Consider the following 6000-nt stretch of genomic DNA (forward strand, 5'->3'; position numbering starts at 1 on the left):
GAGAGATGGTCATATATTGTAATTATAAAGTGAAGTAGCTTACAATAACAACAGGATGATCAATATTTTTAAAAAAAACCCCACAAATCACAGATATATTCATGGAAAAAGACAAGGAGAAAATAGCCCAATATACTCATCATGGTGTGCAAGAGTAGGCATTTTAATTTTTTTCTTTATAGTTATTGAATATCTTTGTTTTCTAAAATTTCTGTTAGAAGTTCATGTCGCTTTTGTAATCAGGAAAAACACTCTTTTTTAAAAGAAAATAAATTGAGCACATGCACTTGAGAAGGATGTATGCATCCTTTCAGTATACAATGCAGACACAGAAAGAAAAATGAGCCTCTCTTGTCACAGTTTCCTGCAAGAGGATGCTGAGGATCTTATCACATCAGCACGGTGAGGGCACTGGGAAGAAATTTCTCTTGGGTCTCAGAATCAGGAAGAGCTACACTGGTTTGCTTTTATCTTATGGTCACTGTGATGCATGTAATTCTACAGTCTTCAAATGGTTTTGCCGGACAATCCACTGAGATTTTAATTTTTTATTTTGAAGTAATTTTAGATTTACATGAAAGTTGAAAAAAACAGTACCCTGCATCCAATTTTCCTAAGTGTTAACATTCGTACTCTAGTACTAACTAAATGTCTTAGTCCACTCAGGCTGCTCTAATGAAGTACCATAGACTGGGTGGCTTGTAAACACCAGAAATTTATTTCTCACAGTTCTGGAGGCTGGAAGCCTGATAAATGGGTGCCAGCATGGTTGGGTTCTGGTGAGAGTCCTCTTTTGCATTGCAAACTGCCATCTTTTCTGTGTCAGCAGGGGGTGGAAGGGGTGAGGGAGTTCTCTAGGACCTCTTTTTTATAAGGGCACTAATCCCATTCATGAGGGCTCCACCCTCATGCCCTAATCATTTTCCAAAGGCCCCACCTACACATACCACCACATTGGGGATTAGGATTTCAACATATGAATTTGGGGAAACAGGGAACATTCAGTCCATTGCACTAAACATCAGAGTTTGTTCTGATTTCTCCAGTCTGTCTACTGATTTTTCTTTTTTTTCTGTTTCAGAATCCCACATAGCATTCAGTTGTCATGACTCCTTAGTCTCCTCCAAACTGTAACAGTTCTGTCTTTCATGACCTTGATGCTTTTGAAGATACTGGCCAGGTACTTTATAGAACACCTTTCAAGTTAGGGTTATCTGATTTTTTTTTCTCATGATTAGATTGAGGTTATATTTCCTGATCTTGAATAATAGTGTCCCCTTGCACATTTTTATCACACAATCTTAAAATCATAAGTGTAATTGCAAAGATATTATTTCCAATCTATTATAAATATCAGCATTTTAAATAATGTTTTTACTTCACTCTTTTAAATGTATTCTAAATACCAAATACCAAAGTGATTTTTAACCATAGTCATTTTATTTTAAAACATACAAACATTTAACATTTTATTCCTTGAATTTGTATTTCTAGTTCATTTCCCTCAGAGAATTTTATCTTAAGGTAATACATTATTTATATGTGAAAGTCCTATAATGCTTCCCCATTAGGCTTCTCTGCAACAAAGATATACTTATAAAGTGAAATTAACTTTTATTTCCTGTGCCCATAAAACACTAATTATTAAAAATTATTACAATTAATGTACATAAATAATCAAAACAAAATAAATATATTTAAATATTTTGAAAATAATTCATAGTTGCAAAAAGTATTTTTTCTTTATATGCAATTCAATGAAATGAATGGGGCTTTTTTCAGGTATCCATGGATAAATATTACTGTATTGCTAGAAATATTAAATATTTAGCATCAATTCTAATTTTCTTTATATACATAAGGACTGAGAAATCTTTTTAATTATTAATTTTAAAAATTTATTTATTTTTAATGAATAATAATTATCCTTACAGATAATTAGCCTTACAAAATTTTGCTGTTTTCTATCAAACTGGTCATATAAATCTAGATCATATAAATAAGAAGATGAGAATTGAAAAGTTTTATTATAACACTGTCATATAATTCTATGGATTCCTTCTGAGTTCCAAACCAAATATCAGACTGATCTCCCAATAAAAATAACTTTGCTCCATTTTTTTATTGTGATAGAATTCACATACCATAAAATGCACCCCTTTAAAGTATAAAATTCAGTGGTTTTAGTATATTTTAAAAGTGGCACAATCATTCAGTTCAGTTCAGTTGCTCAGTCATGTCTGACTCTTTGTGACCCCATGAATTGCAGTATGCCAGGCCTCCTGTCCATCACCAACTCCCGGAGTTCACTCAAACTCTTGTCCATCAAGTCAGTGATGCCATCCAGCCATCTCATCCTCTGTCATCCCCTTCTCCTCCTGCCCCCAATCCCTCCCAGCATCAGAGTCTTTTCCAATGAGTCAGCTCTTCTCATGAGGTGGCCAAAGTATTGGAGTTTCAGCTTTAGCATCATTCCTTCCAATGAACACCCAGGACTGATCTCCTTTAAAATGGACTGGTTGGATCGCCTTGCAGTCCAAGGGACTCTCAAGAGTCTTCTCCAACACCACAGTTCAAAAGCATCAATTCTTCGGTGCTCAGCTTTCTTCACAGTCCAACTCTCACATCCACACATGACCACTGGAAAAACCATAGCCTTGACTAGATGGACCTTTGTTGGCAAAGTAATGTCTCTGCTTTTCAATATGCTATCTAGGTTGGTCATAACTTTCCTTCCAAGGAGTAAGCATCTTTTAATTTCATGGCTGCAGTCACCATCTGCAGTGATTTTGGAGCCCAGAAAAATAAAGTCTGACACTGTTTCCACTGTTTCGCCATCTATTTCCCATGAAGTGATGGGACCAGATGCCATGATCTTAGTTTTCTGAATGTTGAGCTTTAAGCCAACTTTTTCACTCTCCTCTTTCACTTTCATCAAGAGGCTTTTGAGTTCCTCTTCACTTTCTGCCATAAGGGTGGTGTCATCTGCATAGCTGAGGTTATTGATCTTTTTCCCAGCAATCTTGATTCCAGCTTGTGCTTCTTCCAGCCCAGCGTTTCTCATGATGTACTCTGCATATAAATTAAATAAGGAGGGTGACAATATACAGCCTTGACGTACTCCTTTTCCTATTTGGAACCAGTCTATTGTTCCATGTCCAGTTCTAACTGTTGCTTCCTGACCTGCATACAGATTTCTCAAGAGGCAGGTCAGGTGGTCTGGTATTCCCATCTCTTGAAGAATTTTCCACAGTTTATTGTGATCCACACAGTCAAAGGCTTTGTCACAGTCAATAAAGCAGAAATAGATGTTTTTCTGGAACTCTCTTGCTTTTTCCATTATCCAGCAGGTGTTGGCAATTTGATCTCTGGTTCCTCTGCCTTTTCTAAAACCAGCTTGAACATCTGGAAGTTCACAGTTCACTTATTGCTGAAGCCTGGCTTGGAGAATTTTGAGCATTACTTTACTAGCGTGTGAGATGAGTGCAATTGTGTGGTAGTTTGAGCATTCTTTAGCATTGCCTTTCTTTGGGATTGGAATGAAAACTGACCTTTTCCAGTCCTGTGGCCACTGCTGAGTTTTCCAAATTTGCTGGCATATTGAGTGCAGCACTTTCACAGCATCATCTTTCAGAATTTGAAATAGCTCCATTGGAATTCCATCACCTCCACTAGCTTTGTTCATAGTGATGCTTTCTAAGGCCCACTTGAGTTCCACATTCCAGGATGTCTGGCTCTAGGTGAGTGATCACACCATCGTGATTATCTTGTTCATGAAGATCTTTTTTGTACAGTTCTTCTGTGTATTCTTGCCACCTCTTCTTAATATCTTCTGCTTCTTTAAGGTCCATACCATGTCTGTTCTTTATCGAGCCCATCTTTGCATGAAATGTTCCCTTAGTATCTCTAATTTTCTTGAAGAGATCTCTAGTCTTTCCCATTCTGTTGTTTTCCTCTATTTCTTTACATTGATCTCTGAGGAAGGCTTTCTTATCTCTCTTTGCTACTCTTTGGAACTCTGCATTCAGATGCTTATATCTTTTCTTTTCTCCTTTGCTTTTCGCTTCTCTTCTTTTCACAGCTATTTGTAAGGCCTCCTCAGACAGCCATTTTGCTTTTTTGCATTGCTTTTCCATGGGGATGGTCTTGATCCCTGTCTCCTGTACAATGTCATGAACCTACGTCCATAGTTCATCAGGCACTCTGTCTATCAGATCTAGTCCCTTAAATCTATTTCTCACTTCCACTGTATAATCATAAGGGATTTGATTTAGGTCATACCTGAATGGTCTAGTGGTTTTCCTTACTTTTTTCAATTTAAGTCTGAATTCGGCAATAAGGAATTCATGATCTGAGCCACAGTAAGTTTCTGGTCTTGTTTTTGCTGACTGTATAGAGCTTCTCCATCTTTGGCTGCAAAGAACGTAATCAATCTGATTTCGGTGTTGACCATCTGGTGATGTCCATGTGTAGAGTCTTCTCTTGTGTTGTTGGAAGAGAGTGTTGCTATGACCAGTGCGTTCTCTTGGCAAAACTCTATTAGCCTTTGCCCTGCTTCATTCCGTATTCCAAGGCGAAATTTGCCTGTTACCCCAGGTGTTTCTTAATTTCCTACTTTTGCATTCCAGTCCCCTATAATGAAAAGGACATCTTTTTTGGGTGTTAGTTCTAAAAGGTCTTGTAGGTCTTCATAGAACCGTTCAACTTCAGCTTCTTCAGTGTTACTGGTTGAGGCATAGGCTTGGATTACTGTGATATTGAATGGTTTCCCTTGGAAACGAACAGAGATCATTCTGTCATTTTTGAGATTGCATCCAAGTGCTGCATTTCAGACTCTTTTGTTGACCATGATGGCTACTCCATTTCTTCTAAGGTACACTCATTACCACTATCCAATTCCAGAATAGTTTCATCACACCAAAAAGAAATTCCTTGCACATTAGCAGTCACTTATAATTTTCCCTCCCGCCCACCCAACCCCAGCCCTTGGCAACCACTAATCTTTCTTTTCTATGGATTTTCCTATTCTAAGCATTTCATATAAATGTAATAGTATAATGTGTGGCCTTTGGTGTTTTTATTTTTTTTGCTTTTCTCAGTATTTTCAAGGTTCATTGTTTTTATGGCTTAATAATATTCCATTGTATGGATGTATCTCATTTTCTTTACCCATTCATCAGTTGATGAACATTTGATTTGTTGCCACCTTTTGGTCATTGTGAAAAGTGCTGTGATGAACATTTGGATGAAAGTTTTTGGGTGGACATATGTTTTCATTTTTCTTAGGCATATGTACCTAGAGTAGGATTTTGGGGTCTTATGATAACTCTATGTTTAACCTTTTAAGGATGTGCCAGACTCTTTTCCAAAGTGGCTGCAATATTTTCCATTCCTACCAGTAGCTTGTGAGCTTTCCAATTTCTCCACGTCCTTGCCAAAGCTTGTTGGCAAAATCTGTCTTTGATTATCTGCATCATAGTGGGTGCCAAGTGGTATCTCTTTGTGGTTTTGATTTGCATTTCTTTGATAACTAATGATAATGAGCAGTTTTCATGAACTTATTTGCCATTTGTATATTCTCTTTTAGGGGTTTCTCCAATGGCTTAGCAGGTAATGAATCCACCCGCAATGCAGGAGATACAGGCAGATGCAGGTTCGATCCCTGGGTGGGGATGATCCCCTGGAAGAGGAAATGGCAACTCACTCCAGTATCCTTGCCTGAAAACCCCATGGATAGAAGAACCTGGTGGGCTACAGTTCATGAGGCTGCAAGAGTTGGCACGACTAAGCGGGGGCATCACAGCAGCAATCCTGAGCTCCACTCATGCCCTTTTCCAGAAAGGCGCATTGGTGTCCCATGGGCCCTTTGAAAATATTAAATAAATATTCTTTTTAGAGAAATATGTCTATTCAGATCTTTGTCCACTTTTATTTGGGTTATATGTCTTTTTGTTACTGGGTTTCCCTGGTGGCTCAGTAGGTAAAGAATCTGCCTGCAAT

At 37.8% G+C, this 6000-nt stretch overlaps 1 protein-coding gene across 1 annotated transcript in view; it reads left to right on the top strand.

Moving 5' to 3' along the window:
• Positions 1 to 5784, top strand: part of PABIR2 (PABIR family member 2) — a 74484-nt gene extending 68700 nt beyond the window's left edge. The window contains exon 11 of the mRNA XM_070365456.1: positions 5588 to 5784. The gene's annotated coding sequence lies outside the window, so the exon portion shown is untranslated. The remainder of the gene's footprint in view (positions 1 to 5587) is intronic.
• The last annotated feature ends 216 nt before the right edge of the window (positions 5785 to 6000 follow it).

This window comes from Bos mutus, chromosome X (genome assembly GCF_027580195.1).
Source record: "Bos mutus isolate GX-2022 chromosome X, NWIPB_WYAK_1.1, whole genome shotgun sequence".
NCBI classification, from domain to species: domain Eukaryota; kingdom Metazoa; phylum Chordata; class Mammalia; order Artiodactyla; family Bovidae; genus Bos; species Bos mutus.